At 36.8% G+C, this 22875-nt stretch overlaps 1 long non-coding RNA gene across 1 annotated transcript in view; it reads right to left on the bottom strand.

Annotated features, from left to right (window-relative positions):
* The window catches only part of LOC141328207 (uncharacterized), a 63947-nt gene that overhangs the window by 38464 nt on the left and 2608 nt on the right, over window positions 1-22875 (bottom strand). The window contains exon 2 of the long non-coding RNA XR_012355169.1: window positions 22257-22393. This is a non-coding gene — a long non-coding RNA (uncharacterized lncRNA). The remainder of the gene's footprint in view (window positions 1-22256; window positions 22394-22875) is intronic.

Genomic DNA, 22875 nt, shown 5'->3' with positions numbered 1-22875 from the left:
GAGCGCCTTACATTAGCCCCGCCCTCACCGAGCTGAAACAGTCCGACTCTGACCGCAGAGGAAGACTCTAATTGGGCGATTGACTGTTGTTGGATGTAATAATGAACATAGCAGTCGTCATTTACTCCCGACATCTGAAGATGCTGCTCAGACTGAACTGAGGACCAATAAAACATTAGAGCAGCATCCAATGCAAACTGTGTGTGTTGCTTCAAGAGAGCAGCCTTACATTTGTGTTGTGTTTTACATTTTCTTTTCCATATTCTTCATTTATTTAATCATTTTAGGGTTAAATATTGTTACGTTTATTGAAAAGTTGCATTTAAAGGACTATTAAAAACACAATACAACACCCAAAAAACTGAAAATGGGGATTAAGCTAAAATTCTGTATTAAATTTAAATAGTGCGTTTTTATTTTAAAAATAATTAATAAATCGTGTAAATAGTTATATGATATAGTATAATTATAAATAAAAAAATTACTTGATTTATTACATTTATATATTAATAACATATCACTTATTTTTACAGAAATTTATACTCTATACAAAATCCAATGTAGTTTTTGTATAAAGTTATATATATAGTTAATATATATATATATATATCGTCACCTTAGAATTATAAGGTTCTATATGCATTCTGACCACTTTCAAGATATTGAGCTTCAAAGTTTTTGCATTCCATAGACTTCTGTAGATAGAACCATTTTTGTTTTCTAAAAAAAAAAGGCCCAAAATGAACCTTATAATTCTAAGATTATCTTTTTTCGAAAAGTTGTTCTGTCAGAAAACCGGACAAAATATGTATACACACTGTGCCTTGCAAAAGTATTCATACCCCTTCATTTGTTTCACATTTTGTTTTGTTGCAGCATTATGTTCAACTGCTTTAAATTAGATTAGATAATAATAATAATAATAGCAGAGCACAAAACAGGTTTGTAACAACTTTGTAAATGTATTATAAATAAAAAAAAAACTGAAAAGATCCCGTTGCATAAGTATTCACAGTTTCACACCCTTTTCTGGGACACTCAGGAGCATTCATATTGCTTCTAGATGTTAAAGCTTTTCAAATCAGACCCAAAAAGACTTGAGGCTGTAAAGCTGCTTCAACTATGGACTGAGTTAAGGGTGTGAATACTTATGCAATCTACTTATTTCAGTGTTTGATTTTGAATACATTTGTAACATTTGCAAATCTGGTTTGTGCTTTGTCATTATTATGGTGTATGGAGTGTAAATCTAATGTAATTTAAAGCAGTCTAACATAATGCTGCGACAAAATGTGAAAAAATGAAGGGGTATGAATACTTTTGTACTGTATATATATATATATATATATATATATATATATATATATATATATATATATATATATATATATATATATATATATATATATATAGGCCTATAGAATTTTGTCACCTTGAAAATGTTACCTTTATTGTTGTTACCTTTATTAATCTTATCCCAGAACTGATCACAAACATGATTTGATAACCAACATAATAAACTGAATTAGATTGATAACATGCCAAAAAACTGTAAAACGCCACTTTGACAGAACATGGGCTTAAAATGAGTAATTAAGAAGTAATTTTTATTTATATGTTAATAATATATGACTCATTTTCACAAAAATGTATACTATATACTACAGTTCACATGTGTTTTTCAGGCTTATAACAAACAGAATGCTCCTTGCTAAACTGAAATAAACAAATACTAAATAAATACAAATGTTTACGTATTTGACAGCAGACATAATCAGATTGATAATATGCAAATTCAGGTTATTTTTGTTTTTCCTTTCGAAATATACTAATATTTATACATGAATTTATTTCTGTTGATTTCTGTCTAACAGCCCATAAAACAAAATAACAGACCTAGGTATAATGTTCCGGATGTTTTAGTGTGACAGAATGATTTCTATGATCATATTTATTTGATAATCGTGAGCTGGTGTTAGCAGTAGCATGTTATCAGGTTCATAAACAAGTTAGCTAATAAAGTTTAGCGGTTCAGATGTAAACAAAAGGCATGTTGACGCACAGAAACACGAATGTCGAAAACAACGAGTGATATACTGATATCTACACACCTGGAAAACAGTTTTTAGACATGACGCTGCAGTCAGATCCACACTGACGGGGTTTTGGTTGAGTTTTGCTGGTTTTGTTGTTCCGGTTTCAGTCCGGACTCGCGCATGCGCAGAAGCGGAAGATCAAACGGAAGATCATTGGCAGTTTGACCGCAGACCAAGCGCATCAACACAACAACACGCTGATAGAAGATGAGACATAAGAGGCTGTTAGTTTTCGATATTCCTTTGTGTCATAAAAGAGTTTCAGTTTTAGTGGTTTTCTTAAGTACACAGGTATTATGAGGTTAGCGGGTTTTCCATTTCTAACCTCGAAAAAGTCAAATCCAGAATTCAGAAGTGCTGTAATCTCACTGAATTAAAGCCTTCGCTCAAAACTAATCAGCGCCTTTATTCAGGAGACGTTTAATCAGTTTCAGTTCAACACAGAAACAATAATATATAACTCCAGAGAAGACATTACATACTGTGGTTTTTAAGGGAAAACTAAACCAAACAATAATTGCCTTTTTTTTTTTTATTAAACAGTGGTTTACTGAACAAACTAATACATGGAAGAAAAAATATTTTCCCGCCCACATTAATCAATCTTGTTTTCATGATTCATTCAAACAAACTTTAAATAATGCAGACTGATATATAATGAAGATGCAACATAGGGGTGAGCGGGGCACAACCTAACGCGGGGTTATTTGTAACACATGTGGTTTAAATATTTACCAACATGCTAGTATCAAGTTTACAGTGTTTACTAGTTTCCATAGAAACACTAAACAGAGAAAAAAGAGCGCAAAAAGCATTTTGAAGATATTTATTTTACCATAGTAGGCCTATACATTTCTGCCTGAAGTAATCTTTTCATTTCAGTTTTTAGTATTCATTTAAAATTAGACAAATCTGCTATTATTTTAATCTCCAATTTGTTATTTATCAGTTTAGATAGTTTATTAATGCTTGACAAACCAGCAGAAGACCTGTTTTACAGTGGCGCAGATGGGGAACGTTGTAACACGGTGTGACAATATTCCCCGCTGTTATTAAACTATGCTATTCTGTGACATTAGCGGTGCAGTTTACACTATTGACTTATAAGGATTTTGATAAGAAACCACAAGAAACAGGTGAATAAAGGCTGACAATCAATGTTTAATGTTCAGAAGTTATTTTTTTTAAGAAATGTAAAGCTATTAAAAAAAAAAAAACGTCATTACTTAATTTGAAAAAGTTAACACATGTATTTTACTGACAAAATATTGTAGTTTGTGTGTATATTTTTTTCGTTCGATCAGATAACATTTTAAGCTGTCATATGGTCGTTACAATGTACCTCACCTACGGGGCATGTTGTCACGTTTCACTTCCTTTCTTTTGAGGTAAATAACGAAAAACGTATACACTGTAAATGTGAAACAAAGCGATATATTTGTACTAGACAAGTGTGAAAATAATGTGGATAAAAACTGCACTCTGAACCCCAAGTGGATTTACACAAACCACGAAATTCAAAAAGTGTTTGGTTGTGCCCCGCGTTCACCTACACTGCTTTTTTTAATATATATTTTCGTCTTGTTTCTGTCAGGGGTTGCTGGGGGTGAGGAGCCAGAGGGAAACATGAGGAAACCAGGAGTACAAAACAAACAAATATTTAATTACACAAAACAGGAATCCAGGGAACAACAACCATGACATAACATTAAAGGTCCCATATTGTACACATTTCTGGAGGTTTATTTTAGTTGTTGATGTCCTTAAGAATATATATCTGCGGTATAAGTGCCAAAATCCAACTCAATATATATTTTACAGCTCCTTATTTAGGAGCTCGGTCAAGAACAGGTCGATTTTGGCCCATCTAATTAATATTCATGAGCCTCTCTTCTGATTGGCCTCTTGTTTTCTGAGTGACAACAGGGTCATGTATGGTCATGTATGCTGTATGCTGTGGTCAGAATTACAGCAATCCAGAACAGAAGATATATATATATCTATATATATTTTGTAAGAGGCCTGATTTAAAGGTGCCATAGAATGCATTGATACAATATTTTAAACTGTTCTCTGATATCTACATAGAAGGTATATGGCATAGGAAAGGATAAAACATTTCTGGAAAAGGTTTTACAGCTCAATTTACAACTAGGATTTGTCCCCAGAATGAAATGCTCTGTTAATGCCTTATTTGGAAGCTTCATGAATAATAATGAGGAGCTCTGCTCTGATTGGTTGTTTTACCGTGCTGGAAAAAGAACTGTCTCCACACCTGCAAACTGGTCCTCTGCAAACAGGAAATGGTTAATGAGTCAGAGACAAAACCACTTGCAACATCCTGAATGTTCAGAAAAAAACTGCATAATTTTGAGCAGTAGGTTTACAAATCTGTGTGTGTGTGTGTGTGTGTGTGTGTGTGTGTGTGTGTGTGTGTGTGTGTGTGTGTGTGTGTGTGTGTGTGTGTGTCTGATCATGACAGTTGCTCACACTTTTCTTTAGTGGTTTTCTGTGCCTCCCATGGTGAAAACATCCTCTTGTAGAACTCTAGTACTTTTCTGTTTAATTGCTTTGCTGCTGTTGTTTTTTTCAACTGCTTCACTTTCATCCAACATTATATTTGTAAAGTGACTCCTGAATGTGTTCTTTAAACATTCAACTCTAGCATTCTGACAAAACATTCAGCTCAGCTCAATTCAACACCTCCCAGTACGTATGGTTTCAGATGAAGCATGTGTCTACATTACTGTCAAGAGGCCAGATCTAGACCAAATCTTCCGTAATCTCTATTCTTCAGGACGGGCATCGTGAGGTCGAAACAGGAAAGTAGAATAAATAGTGTGTGAGGTGTGCTTATATGTGGTGTGGCTGATTGCTGACAGGTGCGTGTGATTAGTAGTCTGGTGAGAGTAATCGCTCAGTGAGCGAGGTGGAAGAACCTGGCCAATCCGTGACAGTCAGTAATTATCTACAAAATACCCATGATATGATATTCAATAACAGTCACATGAACACCAGGGGTGGAGATTCGGGGGCCCTAAAGAAAATTCAGGGTATGGGGCCGCAACCAATGAATCAATGTACACTTTTTGTTATAATGAGAGCAATCCCATGCTTTTAAAACTCATTTTGGTAAGTGTTTTATTTTTAATTAACTTAAAAGTGCCTTGTTAGTTTTGTGTATTATAATGCTGTTGTGTTGTTTAATTTACAATATTATATCTCCTATTGTGACTAAAGTTAGTTTGCATTATCCTTTTCAAGCATTCTAACGCTAGCACAGCTGCAAAGTCATCAGAACAGCAACACCTAAATGTCAAACCACAGCAGCCACATGTGAATAGTTTGTAATATTTTGGCTACATAGTTACTGTGTTTAACACCTTTATTTTGTTTGTCTGCATTCTTAGCTTGCAAACTACATTTGCAAACTAATTTATATAAAAAAGCAGTAGGCTAACTAGCATTATAGTACACAAAACTAACAAGGCACTTTTAAGTTAATAATAAAAAAAAAAAAAACACTTACCAAAATGTGTTTTAATCCATTAGTCTCACTGTAGTCAGTTATTTTTTCTTTTTTTTCAGTAAGCTTCCGGGATGCTGTAGATAGTTCCATAGATAGGCTATCATATAAAGGATTATATACGGATATATGGATATGGATATCTATGGATAGTTCTACAAGATGGGCTTTGGTTCTACTAGCGATTTGATTGGAGACCAACAGCCAATCACAATTGACCTTTAATTTTCTGATTGGTTGATTTTGTGGCACACTTGTAACGCTGTTGTAAGTTGAGGGAGCGTGTGTGTCAAGAGTTGAGCGCGCACAGAATTAAGAGGTTGAGAGAGAGAGAGGGGGACTTGACAGGAGCGCGGACAATACGTTTGTGAGAGAGCACCTGAGTAAACTGCGTGAGAGGGGTTATTATTGCACGTTAATATGGATAATAGCAAATACATTTATTGAGCACGGAATCGTTTTTTCTTTGCTCAAACAAAAAAATTTTTTGCGATTGTTAATTTCTGTTCTAAATATAATGTAATGTGCTTGCAAAATACAGTTCTCTGTGCTCAAAACTTACAATTACTCGCTCAGGACTGAAGCACAAATGTAACTCCATAGAGACGCCTGTTCCGAATGGAACCCATAGTCACAGTCAGGCTGGGTTGAGGAGTGGAGATGGAGGAGGAGAACCGGAGTAAATGAATAAATACAGTTTATTAAACAAAACACTTGAAAATGAATACAAACAAACAAAAACCCGGAGCAAGAAATGAGAACATGTAACGTTAGTAACATTAACAATGGACAGCTAGGAGTGATCCGATTGACTCGTTGTTAGCGTTTTTCTAGCATTATTAGCGAGTTGCTAGCATGTTTCTAGTACAAGTGACGCGTTGTTAGCGTTTTTCTAGCATTATTAGCGAGTTGCTAGCATGTTTCTAGTACGAGTGACGAGTTGTTCACGTTTTTCTAGCATTATTAGCAAGTTGCTAGCACGTTTGATGAGTTGTTAACGTTTTTCTAGCATTATTAGCGAGTTGCTAGCACGTTTAATGAGTTGTTAGCGTTTTTCTAGCATTACTAGTGAGTTGCTAGCATGTTTCTGGTACGAGTGACGAGTTGTTAGCGTTTTTCTAGCATTACTAGCGAGTTGCTAGCATGTTTCTAGTACGAGTGACAATGCGAGTTGCTAACATGTTTCTAGTACGAGTGACGAGTTGTTAGCGTTTTTCTAGCATTACTAGCGAGTTGCTAACATGTTTCTAGTACGAGTGACGAGTTGTTAGCGTTTTTCTAGCATTACTAGCGAGTTGCTAACATGTTTCTAGTACGAGTGACGAGTTGTTAGCGTTTTTCTAGCATTACTAGCGAGTTGCTAACATGTTTCTAGTACGAGTGACGAGTTGCTAGCGTTTTTCTAGCATTACTAGCGAGTTGCTAGCATGTTTCTAGTACGAGTGACGAGTTGTTAGCGTTTTTCTAGCATTACTAGCGAGTTGCTAGCATGTTTCTAGTACGAGTGACGAGTTGTTAGCGTTTTTCTAGCATTACTAGCGAGTTGCTAGCATGTTTCTAGTACGAGTGACGAGTTGTTAGCTTCTTTCTAGCATTACTAGCGAGTTGCTAGCCTGTTTCTAGTACGAGTGACGAGTTGTTAGCTTCTTTCTAGCATTACTAGCGAGTTGCTAGCATGTTTCTAGTACGAGTGACGAGTTGTTAGCTTCTTTCTAGCATTACTAACGAGTTGCTAGCATGTTTCTAGTACGAGTGACGAGTTGTTAGCGTTTTTCTAGCATTACTAGCGAGTTGCTAACATGTTTCTAGTACGAGTGACGAGTTGTTAGCGTTTTTCTAGCATTACTAGCGAGTTGCTAACATGTTTCTAGTACGAGTGACGAGTTGTTAGCGTTTTTCTAGCATTACTAGCGAGTTGCTAACATGTTTCTAGTACGATTGACGAGTTGTTAGCGTTTTTCTAGCATTACTAGCGAGTTGCTAACATGTTTCTAGTACGAGTGACGAGTTGTTAGCGTTTTTCTAGCATTACTAGCGAGTTGCTAGCATTTTTCTAGTACGAGTGACGAGTTGTTAGCTTCTTTCTAGCATTACTAGCGAGTTGCTAGCATGTTTCTAGTACGAGTGACGAGTTGTTAGCTTCTTTCTAGCATTACTAGCGAGTTGCTAGCATGTTTCTAGTACGAGTGACGAGTTGTTAGCATTTTTCTAGCATTACTAGCGAGTTGCTAACATGTTTCTAGTAAGAGTGACGAGTTGTTAGCATTTGTCTAGCATTACTAGCGAATTGCTAGCATGTTTCTAGTACGAGTGACAAGTTGTTAGCGTTTTTCTAGCATTATTAGCGAGTTGGTAGCATGTGTGACGTAAAGATGAAAAGGAAGCAAATGCAGTGAATATGACAGTTTATTGAAAATTTGAATGCAAACACAGTGATGGTGATGAAGTCTCTCAGCTGGGTGGCGCAGGGGCAAGATGGCTGGTGAAGTTGTGGCGTGAAGTCCTGTGGTGGTGGCGTTAATCCGGTGCTGACACAAAGAAGACACAATGACATCCAACACGAACAATCCACAAGTATGACCAGACATGAACGTAGACAAAAACCAAGAGCCAGGAATCCAGATGAACTATCGGACGAGGGAGAGAGAATGAGGTGAGTATTTATTAGGGATGGGAAGATTCCCCGATTCACTCGGTGCATCGGTTTAATACGTTAACGATGCGATGCATCGGTTTAAAAAGTGCGCAACGGATACAAATTGGCATTTGTATCGCGATGCATCGTTTCTAACATATCTGCATCGGTAAATCCCGATTTACTTCTTTATAATTATTAGTAGACATACAATACTTTTATTATTTAGAAAGTGGAAAATATTGTTAGATTGTTTTCTCCCCTCTGAACTGTTTCACAAGCACGTCTCCCTTCACTGCTGCGTGAATGACGTAGACTATCACAACACTACAGAGACCGGGGCGTGTCCAAAAAGTCACGTAGAGCAGGGATTCTCAACCGGTGGCCCGCGAGATGGCTTAAAATTAACTTAAATTTTATCCTAAAATGATCAAAGCACGGCCTCTTTCGTGTTCTGTGATTGATTGCTTTGGACTCTGCGCAGCAATCCTCATCGCATACAGACTGAACGGCGGCTCAAAACTTTCAACCGCGGCACGCAAACATCATCTTTTTGTCCCGCTCCTGCAGAAATGTATGCTATTTTGTCCCACTCCCACCAGCAAAAGCCCACATAAAAGTAACCTATACCCCCGCGGAAAAACGGGTCTCTACTGCATCTCTTGACTGCATGAAACAAACCCTCGCACTACTGTAAAGGTAAAGACGATCAGAGTAATAGTTACAATGACACTCTTGCATATCGGAATCTAGGCACGCATAAGTCCGCTGTTGATTCATGAACTAGTCATGCTTTCGGGGCTCTGATCCATAGTATTTTTGTGTAAAATTTCAAAATATTTGCATAGTTGTCAAAATGAATGTCTTGTGAGTGTTTTATAATGGATGGTCACTAATATATAAATATAAATAAATAAATATATATATATATATAATCAAAAAGTCTTGGTTTTACTTAGTTGATAAATAATCTCTTTCACATCATCACATAAACTTGATCTAATTAGTTAGTGCTGAATTATCGCATCGTATCGTGATATGGGTGTGAATCGTATCGTATTGCATCGCAATATGTCACAAATGTATCGTTAATATATCGGATCGGATACTTTGTATCGAGATGCGTATCGGATCGGCATTATACCCTAGATGCCCAACCCTAGTATTTATAGCCGGAGATGATAGGAGACACCTGTGCCGGACTGATTGGCAGCTCAGCTGAGCGAGCATGACAATCACATGACATACCAACAGATCACGAGACATGAGAAGACAGCGGATGCGTGAACCGTGACAGTACCCCTTCCTTTAGGAACGACCCCTGACGTTCTCCCAGATTCTTTTACCTGTTGATTGTAATCATCAATAAGGGAATGATCCAGGATGTCTCTTGAAGGTACCCAACTTCTCTCCTCCGGACAGTAACCTTCCCAATCCACCAAGTACTGGTATCCGCGTCCCCTCCGCCTCGAGTCCAGAATGCGATTGACCGAATAGGTGGGTTCCCTGTCTACGAGTCGCGGCGGTGGGGGAATGGGGCTGGCGGATTAATACGTGCAAAAAACACGGGTTTAAATTTGGAAACATTAAAAACAGGATGAATTCTCCTGTATATTGGAGGAAGTTTAAGGCGGACTGCCACCGGACTAATGATGTTGGTGACAGGAAACGGGCCAATAAATTTGAGAGCAAGTTTATTAGACACAGATCGGAGCGGAATGTTTTTGGTAGAAAGCCACACTTTAGAACCGATGACGTATACGGGAGGCCTCGACCGGTGGTGATCAGCTTTGGCCTTGGTGCACGCTCCCACCTGGAGTAGAGTCTCGCGGGCTCTAGTCCAGGTGCGATGACACCTCTGGACGAATGCGTGGGTGGAGGGAACCGCGACTTCAGATTCCAGACTAGGAAAAATTGGTGGCTGGTACCCTATACTACATTCAAATGGTGATAGGCCCGTGGATGATACTGGTAAAGAATTGTGGGCATACTCCACCATTGAGAGTTGTTGGCTCCAGGAGGAAGGATTTCTGGTGACCATACATCGCAATGCCCTTTCCAAATCTTGGTTGGCTCTCTCAGTTTGACCATTGCTCTGAGGATGAAACCCCGAAGAGAGACTAACAGTTGCCCCCAGTAATTTACAAAATTCTAATGTATCGTGTCATCCAGGAGTTAATCGAACCATACAACAACGATTCTGGTGGCCTCTCATGGCTCGTGACGTTCGCAGTTTTGTTTAGGCTTGCTCAGTTTGTGCCACGGGTAAGACATCTAACAGACCCCCTGATGGGCTCCTTCAACCGCTGCTGGTCCCTTCGAGACCCTGGTCCCATATCGCTCTAGAATTTGTCACCGCCCTCTCAGGGCAACACAGTAGTTTTGACCGTGGTGGACCGGTTCTCGAAGGCGGCCCACTTTATTCCCTTGCCCAAATTACCCTCAGCCAAGGAGACAGCGGTGACTGTCGTTGACCACGTTTTTCGGTTACATGGCCTCCCGACGGACGTGGTCTCCGACAGGGTAATCCCCGCCGCTCGGCTCGGTCCAGGGCGTAGATCTCCTTCTGGACGCGATCAGCCAACCCATGCAGGAACATATCCCACTGCGCCTCCTCGTTCCATTGACACTCCGCAGCCAAGGTGCGAAATTCAATAGAGTAATCGGAGACGGATCTCTCCCCCTGTCGGAGATCCGCCAAAGTCGCTTCGGGGAGAGAGGCCGCGCGGTCAAACACCCTTTTCATCCCGGCAGAAAAAGTGTCGAGAACGAGGCACAACAGGGATCTTGATTCTCCCACACCGCCGTATGTTTCTAGTACGATTGACGAGTTGTAAGCGTTTTTCTAGCATTATTAGCTAGTAATGCTAGAAAAACGCTAACAACTCATCAAACGTGCTAGCGTTTTTCTAGCATTATTAGCGAGTTGCTAGCATTCTTACTGAAAAGGCCTACTGAAATAGTGTATTGTATATATTGATTTAATCATCATTTCAGTGAGGAAAACAAACGAAAAGCAAGGTATCCAGAATAACGTGGATAAGAGGAACAAGTCAAAGAACTTACAAAGAAGATCTATTAAAGTCCAAAGGTGAAGGTTTGTTGGGGGACAAAAGCCAAACAAAATCATTTTAAAGTTAAATCTTTTTATTGATACACAGGTTTTGATGATCCTCTGGATTCGAGCTGTTGAACTGCTCAGATCTGACCTCCTCCAGCGTCTCATCATCAGATTTAGGATCCCTGAGAGAAACACATTTTCAGTCATAGAGTCCTGCATCTGTTTGATCATGTGGTTCAGACTCACTTCAAGACTTTCTGTTTGATTCACTCACATGTTTTGTGGTTCATTATGCTGACAGACTCTCGGCGCTGCCTTTTGAAAACATCTGAAAACAGGGGCAACAATTATATATTGATAGTCTTGGATATTAACAATTATAATTTAACTAGATAAAAAAGTTTGTCAAGACAAACTTTAAGTTGGCTTGAGAAAGCCAGACCAGAAAGTTGGAAAAGTTTAAAGAAGTTTAGAGTAGTTTAAAGTTTCAAAAGTTTAAAGAAGTTTAAAAGTATAAAATGTTTTAAAAGCTTAGTCACTAGCATGTTGTTAGCATTATGCCAGCATGGCTAACATGTCACTAGCATGATGTTAACATGACACTAACATGGCTAGCATGTCACTAGCATGTTGTTAACATTAAGCTAGCAATACTAACATGTCATTAGCATGATTAGCATCTTGTTTGCATGATGCTAGCATGACACTAGCATATTGTTAGCATTACTAGCTTGTCACTATCATGTTGCTAGCATGGCTAGCATGTCACTAGCATGTTGTAAGCATGATGTTAGCATTACTAACATGTCACTAGCATGCTTCTAACATGAGTAGCATGGCACTAGCATGTTGTTAGCATGACTAGCATGTCACTAGCATGTCACTAGCACAATTTTAGCATGACTAGCAAGTCACTAGCATCTTGTTAGCATGACTAGCATGTCACTAGAATCTTGTTAACATGACTAGCATGTCACTAGCTTGTTGTTAGCATGATGTTAGCATTACTAACATGTCATTAGCATGACTAACATCTCATTAGCATGATGCTAGCATGACTAACATGCCACTAGCATCTTGTTAGCATGACTAGCATGTCACTAGCATGTTGCTAGCATGACTAGCATGTCACTAGCATGTTGTTAGCATGATGCTAGCATTACGAACATGTTGCAAGCATGGCTAGCATGTCACTAGCATGTTGTTAGCATGATGCTACCATTACGAACATGTCACTATCATGTTTCTAACATGACTAGCATGGCACTAGCATGTTTCTAACATGACTAGCATGTTGTCAGCATGGTTAGCAAGTCACTAGCATGATTTTAGCATGACTAGCATGTTACTAGAATCTTGTTAGCATGGCTAGCATGTTACTAGCATGTTGTTAGCATTATGTTAGAATTACTAACATGTCACTAGCATGCTTTTAACATGACTAGCTTGTTGCTAGCATGACTAGCATGTCAGTAGCATTTTGCTAGCATGTCACTAGCATGATGCTAGCATGATTAGCATGTCACTAGCATGCTGCTAGCATGACTAGCATGGCACTAGCATGTTGGTAGCATTACTGACATGTTGTTAACATGTTGCTAGCATGGTTAGCATGTCACTAACATGATTTTAGCATGACTAGCAAGTCACTAGCATGATTCTAGCATGATTTTCATATTGTTAGCATGAGTTAGATGAGTTAGTTTGAGTAGTATTGCTCATTTGAACATTCCGTCAATGTAAGTCTTTGGGATTTTTTCCATTTTTAATCAGCATTTTTAGGAAAACTGGAGTCAGAATGAAGATCTGGGCTGAGTTTGGAGTTTGTAGAGTTAAAGCTATTCTCTCTAGGAGAAGATACAGTCAGAAAATGTTGGCTTAAGTTTAAATAGAACTTAACAATACATTAATCAGCCGTGACTCACCTGAAGGACTTTTTACGCAGCACGAAATAGATTACAATCAGAAGAACGATCGGGATCAGGACAGAAATCCACCATAAATGATCTACACAAGAGATACAAAATCAAGTCATCTGATCGACTGAACTGGTGAATCAATGAAATCAGCCAGATTAGTTTATATTAGAAAGCAAATCCACATTCATTTAAAAGCTTTGAATGTTGTACCTGAGTACTGCAGAGACACTTCATTCAGATCATCTTTGCAAACACAAAAAGATCACAAATATGAGTCAATATGAGAGAAAATATTGAAAGTGTATTGAGTGTGAATGAGATTTTATTGGTGAATAATCAGCTGAAACTCACCTGAGTTTGGAGTCACTGCAGTTTGATTCCTCACTGAAAAACACATTCACAATCATCATCATTACCTTGAAGATTCAGTTCAACACAGAGTTTACTAAAGTGATTCTCTCACCTCTGAAGATGGTGCTCAGACTGAACTGTGATGACCAAAAAAAACATTAGAGCAGCATTAATAGTTTTAATAAAGGATTAAATATGAAAAGAGATGAATCTGATGCTGTTAGAGAAATCATTTACTCCTGAAGTATCGCAGTAGATCTCGTGATGAAGTTGATCCACACAGTGAGACGTAACCAGACGATCAGATGAGACAGAAATCACAGGATCAATCAGTTTGTGAGGATCTGATGGAAGTGCTATCAGATGATGATCCTGATCAAATAAAGCATTATTATGAGTTTAATTGTGAATAATGGTATAGTTTGAGAGGACAGAAACACTCTCACCTGTGAGAACCAGAGCTGTTCGCAGTCAGACTGATGGAGGTGAGTGAATCTATCAGCAGGAACTCTGAACTCAAACCCGTCTGTGATCTGAATCTCTGCACACGTCACATTCACACTGCTCTCCATCATACAGCACTGACAGACAAACAGAGCGATATCTGTGTCAAATAGAATAATGGAACTTTGGTAATAAAATCTGAGAGTGATCCGAGAATAAACTGGCCATGCAGAACAGGGTTGGGGTCAATTCAGGAATTAACTCAACAATTCCAATTCAAAGAAGGAAATGGAAATGGAATTGGAATTCAACAACTATTACACGAAAACAGAGCTGGAATTGAATTGGAATTAGAGGAAGTGGAATTCAATTGAGGGAAATTCCACTCATTTTCGGTTATTGCTGTTTCTGAGCATTTATTTGTGATTGCATTTAGAGATATTTTGAACTTTATTTATGATGCTTTACAAATACCAAGTAATGTATGAAATAGAGTTGATCAAATGCAAGTAAATAAAAATGAGAACTGTACATTCTGAATTAATAATTGAATGACAGTGGTGATAAGTTTCTGGATGTACTATTAGCACATAATATATGTCAAAACAAATGAGTCATGCATTTCATTCACTTTTTATTGCATCGAATTATCATTTCTTGAAATTTGGCTTCATGCTTAACATACTAAACATACAGTACTTTGTGTTTCTTTTATATGTTTGTTGTTTATGTGATTTACAATATTTAATGTACTATAAACTATTAAGCAAATCAAGTAAAATTATTTTATTTAGCAACCCAAGTGGAATTTATTTGATTTCAATTCTATTTCCTGACATTCCAATTCAATTCCATTTCCTGTCAGCTGCATGCAATTCCAATTCCAATTCCATTCCTATTCATTCTCAATTCTATTCATGAATGGCCCCAACCCTGATGCAGAATGTTTAAGATTAATCCTGCAAACTCTCGTAATAATGTTCAGGTGTTTTTTTGTTAACATCCACCATTTAGAAGCAGAACATCAGTTTTTGACATTCATGGGCAAGTGAAAATGTAGAAGAAATGGGAAATTATTGTCCAAATTATATATTTTTTACTACTTAATTTGCAAAACAAGAACCAAAAAAGACCAAATGCTTCTAAAATATAACTAATTTGAACTGCTGTATAAAAGCTCTTTAACATCGGCGGTCTCACACACAGTGTCGGCCTGTAGGTTTGGGGCCCTTGGCAAGATAATGCAAATGGGCCCCACTAGTCTAAAAAACTGTCAGAGAAACGAGCAAAGAGCACATAAAATAACCATTTCAATATTTAAGTGTGAATGTGTATTAATTGTAACATATTCATCAAACATATGTAAAATAATTAAACAAAATAAAAATAGAAGTGCAAGTGAACTTGAGTAAACAGATAAAAGAAAGTAAAAAGTCTAATAAATGAAATAGAAATTAAGTAACCTAACATGCTAAATGTGTTTCAATTTGTCCTTGTCTGTGATTATGGGCATTATTACATGTAAACAAAGTACTACAGCAATAAATATCATGTAGCAGTCAAATCATCCATTTTTACAGCTCTGGAAAGATATCGTTTGGATTCCATTTCTTTTTTTCAGCATTATCACTGTCTTTTATTGAGGGTGTTTTTAGCGAACATTTAATTTGATTTACATATGACTGGATGTGGTTAACTGTCATGATGTTGGCTAATGCAGGACACTGAATGATGAGCATCAGGGGATTTAGAAGTGGATATAGCCTACACGAAGCCGATTGATACAGAAGTGGATATACGCCGCTGGTTTCACTTTGACTGGTTTAGACTGCATTTCCCAAAACACCATAAGAATTGATTTGCAAAATCTAAACAAAATCCAACGGTTATCCAACACTGACACCTGACCTAGTGACGTTGATTCAACGCTGACTCCACCTTAAAATGCCAGCTGGGAACAATATGTATGAAAATAAAATAAAACTTAAAAAAAAAAATGGCAGCGGGCCAAATTGGCTGCTAGGTCACCGGGAATTCTCCCGGTTCTCCCGATGGCCAGTCCACCCATTTAAGCTCTGAAACTTTAAGACGCAGGGGTTTACCTGGAGAAGCATCTTCTGCCATTTTTAGACTTGGCAGAAGATGCTTAAAAGTTATGATTCATAACGGGACGCGCAATTTCATTCTCATATATAAAGATAAAAGAAAGTAAAAAAGTCAAATAAATAAAATAGAAATTAAGTAACCTAACATGCTAAATGTGTTTCGATTTGTCCTTGACTGTGATTATGGGCATTATTACATGTAAACAAAGTACTACAGCAATAAATATTATGTAGCAGTTAAAACATCCATTTTTACAGCTCTGGAAAGATATCGTTTGGATTCCATTTCTAACTAAAATAGCATTAATGTGTAAGAAGACAATTCGAGATACTATTCCGAGGTAACCTCCAAAATCTAAACCATGACAACAAAATCTGTACTGTAACAAAATAATTTAGGTACATCACAGAATAAGGCAAAATCATTATTTAATAAAGTGTATTCTATAAAGCGATAAAGGTCGTGATTAACATTGCGTTGCATCTAGTTTATTCATATGAAAATACCGAATATGGCTTGGAAAACAGAGATAAATAGGACATCGTCTCTAAGCAAAAGCGTCTTTGTCCATGTTAGAGATTTCTTGTATGAACGCACGCACACAACACCTTATTTTTCGTTTAAAACTAAATAAATAATAATACTAGGAATTATAATAGGCTACTTTTATAAGAGTATATTTTCCTCTTTGTGAATGCGAGATTTTCTGTCAAAAATGGGATTTTAATAAGAAACTATTTTATAATAAATCTTTATACCTTTCTAAACATTTATAGTTTTGTTATTCAAATTAAAAACATCACTGTGGCCAAATTATGCAGCCCTACAAACAGCCAACTAAATCGTAGCTAAAACCACGTCAGATCACAAAAGAAAGTTATTTCAAACATTCGACCGATATCATTAAATGAAGAGATAAACATGTAATTAAAATGTTCTCTTTAGACAGCAGGTTTGTAAACAGACTTAAACTCATGCAAAAATCCATGCACGCGTTCTATTGAGACATATTTGAACGGACCGATTGAGTTTTTCATACATTCGAAACATATGTAGACAGAACTTATGTAGATCTTGAACATCAGAACTTCAGAAGTTGGGCTTGAAATACTTTGCACGAAAAATAAATACAGAGCTCCGATTGGCGGTTTTAGCTTATAAATTATTATATCTAGAGAATTTTGTCATTTGATTTGCTCGATGGGTTTTACAGTATACTTAACATGATTAGGCCAGTAATCTAAAGAGGATAGGGGATGGTGGTTTTACAGAGTGGATTGTTTTTGTCTTTTTTTTCCAACAAGTGGTAAGCCATGTCCCGCATCCCTTCTCACTTCGAGCCACATCAGAAATTGACATTTTGGTGAACAGGTACGGTTACAGTTTTCTGTCACTATGTGGCCACTCAGTTTTTTTGGCCAAGATATAGCTACTCAATATTAATATAAAAATGTGGAAGGTCTTACATTGTTAGAAAAACTTTTATTCATTGTAACAGCACCGTGTGACTTTACGATAAAAGAAAAAGACAGCAGAGCAAAAAGAAACACTGACACGTGATCAATCGTGATTGTGAAAGTTTTCAAAAACCGAGTTTGACCGAAAAACAATGTTTTGTATTCGATCAGTCCGCGTGTTTGTTTTTAAAGGACCTATTTTCACATTCATTTTAGCGGAGGTTTACGGACATGCGCTTTTCTGTCAAAATTTTTCGCTTAGAAGGTTTCAGCCTTCTAAGTTTCCATCGGAGATAAAAGAATAATAAAATTAAGAGTTGAATAAAAAAAAAAAAAATCCAGATTTGGGCCAGGAGGACAGCATCACCACAATTCACACATTATACGGAAAACGGCATTCGGAATTGTTTGCGGGTTTATGAAAGCGCACTGTATAGTCTACTTATAGCTCAAATAAATCTGAATGCCAAACCGCAAACTGTCTTACTGCGGTGGGTAACCACGAATTTGGGTGTACGCTTCATTTACGAATTCCCCCGTGAGTTTTGGCAATCTCTGATGAAATCTGTCAGGGTTTCTGTATTAGAGACGTATTGAACTCACTATTTGAACGCGTTCGTTTACCGGATCCTTGGAATGAAACGTTTACAGGGGTTCATTGGTTTAAGAAATTTCATTAACGTTTATTTCGTTTGTATTTCTGATCGTTTTTATTTGTAAGGTATTGTTTTCGTTATTATGTATTACGTCGCCCCCTCACTGGCACTATCCTGCCCCCTCAGAGCACCATTCATGTTAAAATGGATTTTAATGATAAAATGTACTAATTTAGAAATCTCATTTGGGAAGTGTATTTTCTTCCTAGAGTGGATAATAAGCTAAAATAGCAATATTTTAGTTAAGGAGAGTCTGATATAGGTAAGGTCGAATTTTGATTCGTCGTTTGATTAAGCGCCCTCCTCCCCAACCCTAAAGTCACGTAAAATGTCTTGCATTATGGAAATCAAACAGAAAGTTTGAAAAATAGGACGTTCAGCCAAGAATGGATGAATTACTACTGAGGAAGTTTCACTCATCGAAGAGAAGATGCTTTATTTGAGGCTAAAGGTATTAAATACCGTAGGGTTTGATGATTAGCCGCAGTTGACAGTGCTATTGTGTTGTTTTAATACTCCGTTAAATAAACATTTAAGGCACGTAGCAGCAGTGGAGTAAGGTATATGCGGCGAATACCCACTTCTTTATCGGGTGCCTTTGCATATACCCACTTGATGCGCATCATTCAGTAGTGTCCTGCATTAGCCAAAATTATGACAGTCCAACAAATCCAGTCATACGTGAATAAATGTAAATATTCGCTAAAAACACCCAATAAAGACAGTGATGATGTAGACAGGACGGTTGTGCCAGCTTCCTTATACTTGATGATTGATGATAGATGATTGATGATCTGATGCGTCTGCCTGCGCCCGCACCTAAGTAATTTGTATCAGTAGGCTACATAATATCGAAAAAGAAGCAGCGATTTTCGATCAGAAATTTCTTAAACAAGTGAACCCCTGTAAACTTTTCAGTCCAAGGATCTGGTAAACGAATGCGTTCAAATAGTAAGTTCAAAACGTCTCTTATACACAACACCATAGGTCGCAGGCATAAATTGCTGTTGATGGTGTTGTTGCGTGACTTGCGTAAAACTTCTAATATATATATATATATATGCATTAATATGATCGCCCCCTCTTCAGCGCTCGGCTGGCGCCGGCTCTGTGACAGCTTAAATTGTTATCTGATCGAATGAAAAAAATATACACAACAAACTTAAATATTTTGTCAATAAAATACATGTGTTAATTTTTTCAAATGTATTAATTACCCCAGCTGGCATTCGACTGACCTTAAACGTTTAAATGTGGTTGAAATAATGTCAGTTTATGAAAAAAACATTCATTCAACGTCAAAACAACGTTGAATACCAAATGGTTTAAATGGTGTTGTTAACTAACTATGGATTCAACAAAGAAATATAAATAAAATTTGAGTTGTACGTCAAATCAACATTATTTTTACAACCATGACTTTTAAACATTTTGTTGAAATATATAAGTAGAAAAATAGCGTTGTTCCAACATTCAAACAATGCTGATCAATTAACTGTTTAGATTTGCAAAATCTAAACAAAATCCAACGGTTATCCAACACTGACACCTGACGTAGTGACGTTGATTCAACGCTGACTCCACCTTAAAATGCCAGCTGGGACGTTTTTAAAATATAAATAAAAAATAATCAAATTTTGGAGTTTGACAATGAACACATCGCAACAATGCTTTGAACGGCCCTGATCGCAACACACAGCTGTACAGTAGTTCAAAACAATTTGGACAAATAGATGAAACACATTTAGACATTCAGAAAAACACTCTCCTCCCTCCACACACAGCTCTCATAGAACACCACACACATAAACCAGCCAAAATGCTTTACATTTCTTGAAATAATAACATCTGAACATTAAACATTGTCAGCCTTTATTCACCTGTTTCTTGTGGTTTCTTATCAAAATCCTTATAAGTAAGTAGTGTAAATTGCATCGCTAATGTGACATAATAGCATAGTTTAATAACAGCGGGCGTAACACAGTGTTACATCTTTCCCCATCTGCGCGACTGGAGTTTAATACAAGTGTCTTCTGCTGGTTTGTCAAGCATTAATAAACTATCTAAAATGATAAATAACAAATTGGAGATTAAAATTATAGCAGATTTGTTTAATTTTAAATGAATACTAAAAACTGAAATGAAAAGTTTACTTCAGCCAGAAATGTGCTTTTACTATGGTAAAATAAATATTCAGCGATATTTTCAAAAGTCTTTTGAATTTTGGCGCTCTTTTTTCTCTGCATAGTGTTGCTATGGTAACTAGTAAATACCGTAAATTTGGTTCTGCTAGCATGTGTGGAAATATATAAACCACGCGTGTTACAATTGCGTTAGTTTGTGCCCCGTTAGTTGTGTACAGTTCAGCTCTCCCAAATGAAGCGGGGGCTAAACTACGTCAATGACACCTGACTTTCTTACAAATAATGCACATTTAATTCAAAATATTATAAACACAGACCAATAATTTGCACATTTTTATAATTAATTTATTTGCGTTAAATGGCTAATAAAAATAGGTAATAAAAAACGATTATGATGTGGAGGTGAATTGGTTTAGTCTTGACTTCTGGTCGTGACAGTGACTGTGGCTCAAGCAGAGAGGAGCTTTTCCAAACTAAAGTTAATCAAGACATACCTGAGGTCAAACATGTCTCAGGAACGGCTTACTGGCCTTGCTGTCATAAGCATTAATCATTCAATAGGGGAGCATATCTCATATGATGCCATTATTGATGAGTTTGCATCTAAAAAGGCCAGAAATGCGCCGTGAGGGAGACTCGCCCAGGGAGTAATTCAATGTACCGCCACTGCATAAGCTGTGCAATTACATTTATTTAAATTGAAAGTTAAAAGTTCTTATTGATCATGTTCTATTGTGTAGTGTTAATATAAATCATAGTATTTGTAGATTTCTATGCTTACCACTAAACGTATTTTAACCAAGTATAGCCTAATAAGTTGCAATTAAGGCATATTGAATAGTAAATGATTTTCAAATTTTTGCTTTTTACATTTAGTTATTTATCATTTAATACATTTCATCATAAGTTTAGTTTAGTATCGTATCGGTATCGACAGTGTTTGTGTCGTATCGAAAACAAAACATGTAGCATTGCCCATTCCATTCCTGTTTTTGGCTTGATAAAATAAGATTTTAGCAGATGTAATGGCTGTTACATCAAAGCAAATTTATCCAGTTCTAAAAATATTTATGATGCATATATGTGATTTAGTCACGTGTAAAACCATATCATTTAGCTAAATCTTAGACTGTATATTAAATTGGCGATTTACAGATTTATCCAGCTATGGGGCAAAGTGAGCCAAATGCTGCGGGGTAATTTGAGCCGGCGTTTCAACTTACCCCGCCATAAAGCACTGCCGTATAAACTGGTATTTTAATGTGATATAACTGGTTTAGTTTATCATATACTCGATATATTGTAGTTTATCGTACTAGTTTTCTGATAAGAGCCGGATGTTTTTCAACACATTATTATCAAATATATATATTTCCAGCTGTAGTCGCCAATGGTCAGTTCGACATTACTAAAAAGCTACCATGCCAAGAATCGTTTGACTAAAATGTTTATTAGTTTCAGTCACATTGATTAATTCATTCAAAAAAATTCTCATTCAGTTTTTTAAATCTAATTCTGCTTAAATTCCCCATTTAGTCTGTTTTTGAGGAGGTTAAAACTTTGGTGTTCAACAACATTGACTGAAAAAATGATCTTGAGTAAGATGGTCTCTTTTTACCCGTTCATCTTACCAATAAAAAATTAATAAGAAGTCATATTTTCAGAACCCTTTGTCTTAATAACACTCCTTTGATTTAAAATGATTTGAAAGTTTGAAATGTATCAGTGTGTTTCTGCCTAACCTCTTTTATCTTGAGAAACACAAGTAAAAACCTTGTCTCATCTTACCCCACTCCCCCTAACTATTTTCACAGCATGTCTTATGAACTTGTAGCTCCATATTTAAAGGTTATAATCGTACCTGTAGGCCGATCTTGAGTCACTTCAACAGATGCTGAGCTCCAACAGGTTCAGCAGCTTTTCTAAGATGGCGTTCGGTTCTCAGTCACTCATTAGCCCACGCACTGTAGCCCTTCTCGTATCTTCCCCCTCTTTTATCTTTTTCAAACTGAAAAAAAAAAAACACGGCCAAGAGTGCGCGCATATTACAGTGTTTACGGTAGTTTCAGGAACAACACGGAGAGAAAGCGCTTGCAGAGCGCTTTTCATTTAGACGCCCAGGACTGAGAGATAATACTACAAAATGCTCGAGAATTTTTACTTACTTATTTATTTGCATTGCTGCTTAAATATCCGTGTTTTTTATGGGTGTCTTTGGCGGTTGTCTGTTACAATACTCACCTTTCAAATAATTTTTTCATGTAGATGGGTTAGAGCAGAATTCGTAGAAAACAGACAAAGTAATGTATTTAGTCTTTCTAAATACCAGGATTGATTTTTTATTTGTTTTACTGTTCAAAAGTAACAGTTATTCCTCAATGAATGTTTTCTATAATGAGGTTTGAGGTTTATTTAAAAAAAAAAAAAAAAAAAAAAAAAAAAATATATATATATATATATATATATATATATTTTCACAA

The sequence above is a fragment of the Garra rufa genome, chromosome 1 (assembly GCF_049309525.1).
Source record: "Garra rufa chromosome 1, GarRuf1.0, whole genome shotgun sequence".
In the NCBI taxonomy this organism is placed as follows: domain Eukaryota; kingdom Metazoa; phylum Chordata; class Actinopteri; order Cypriniformes; family Cyprinidae; genus Garra; species Garra rufa.
The sequence above is the reverse complement of the archived record's forward strand: the minus strand, read 5'-3'. Positions and strand labels throughout refer to the sequence as shown.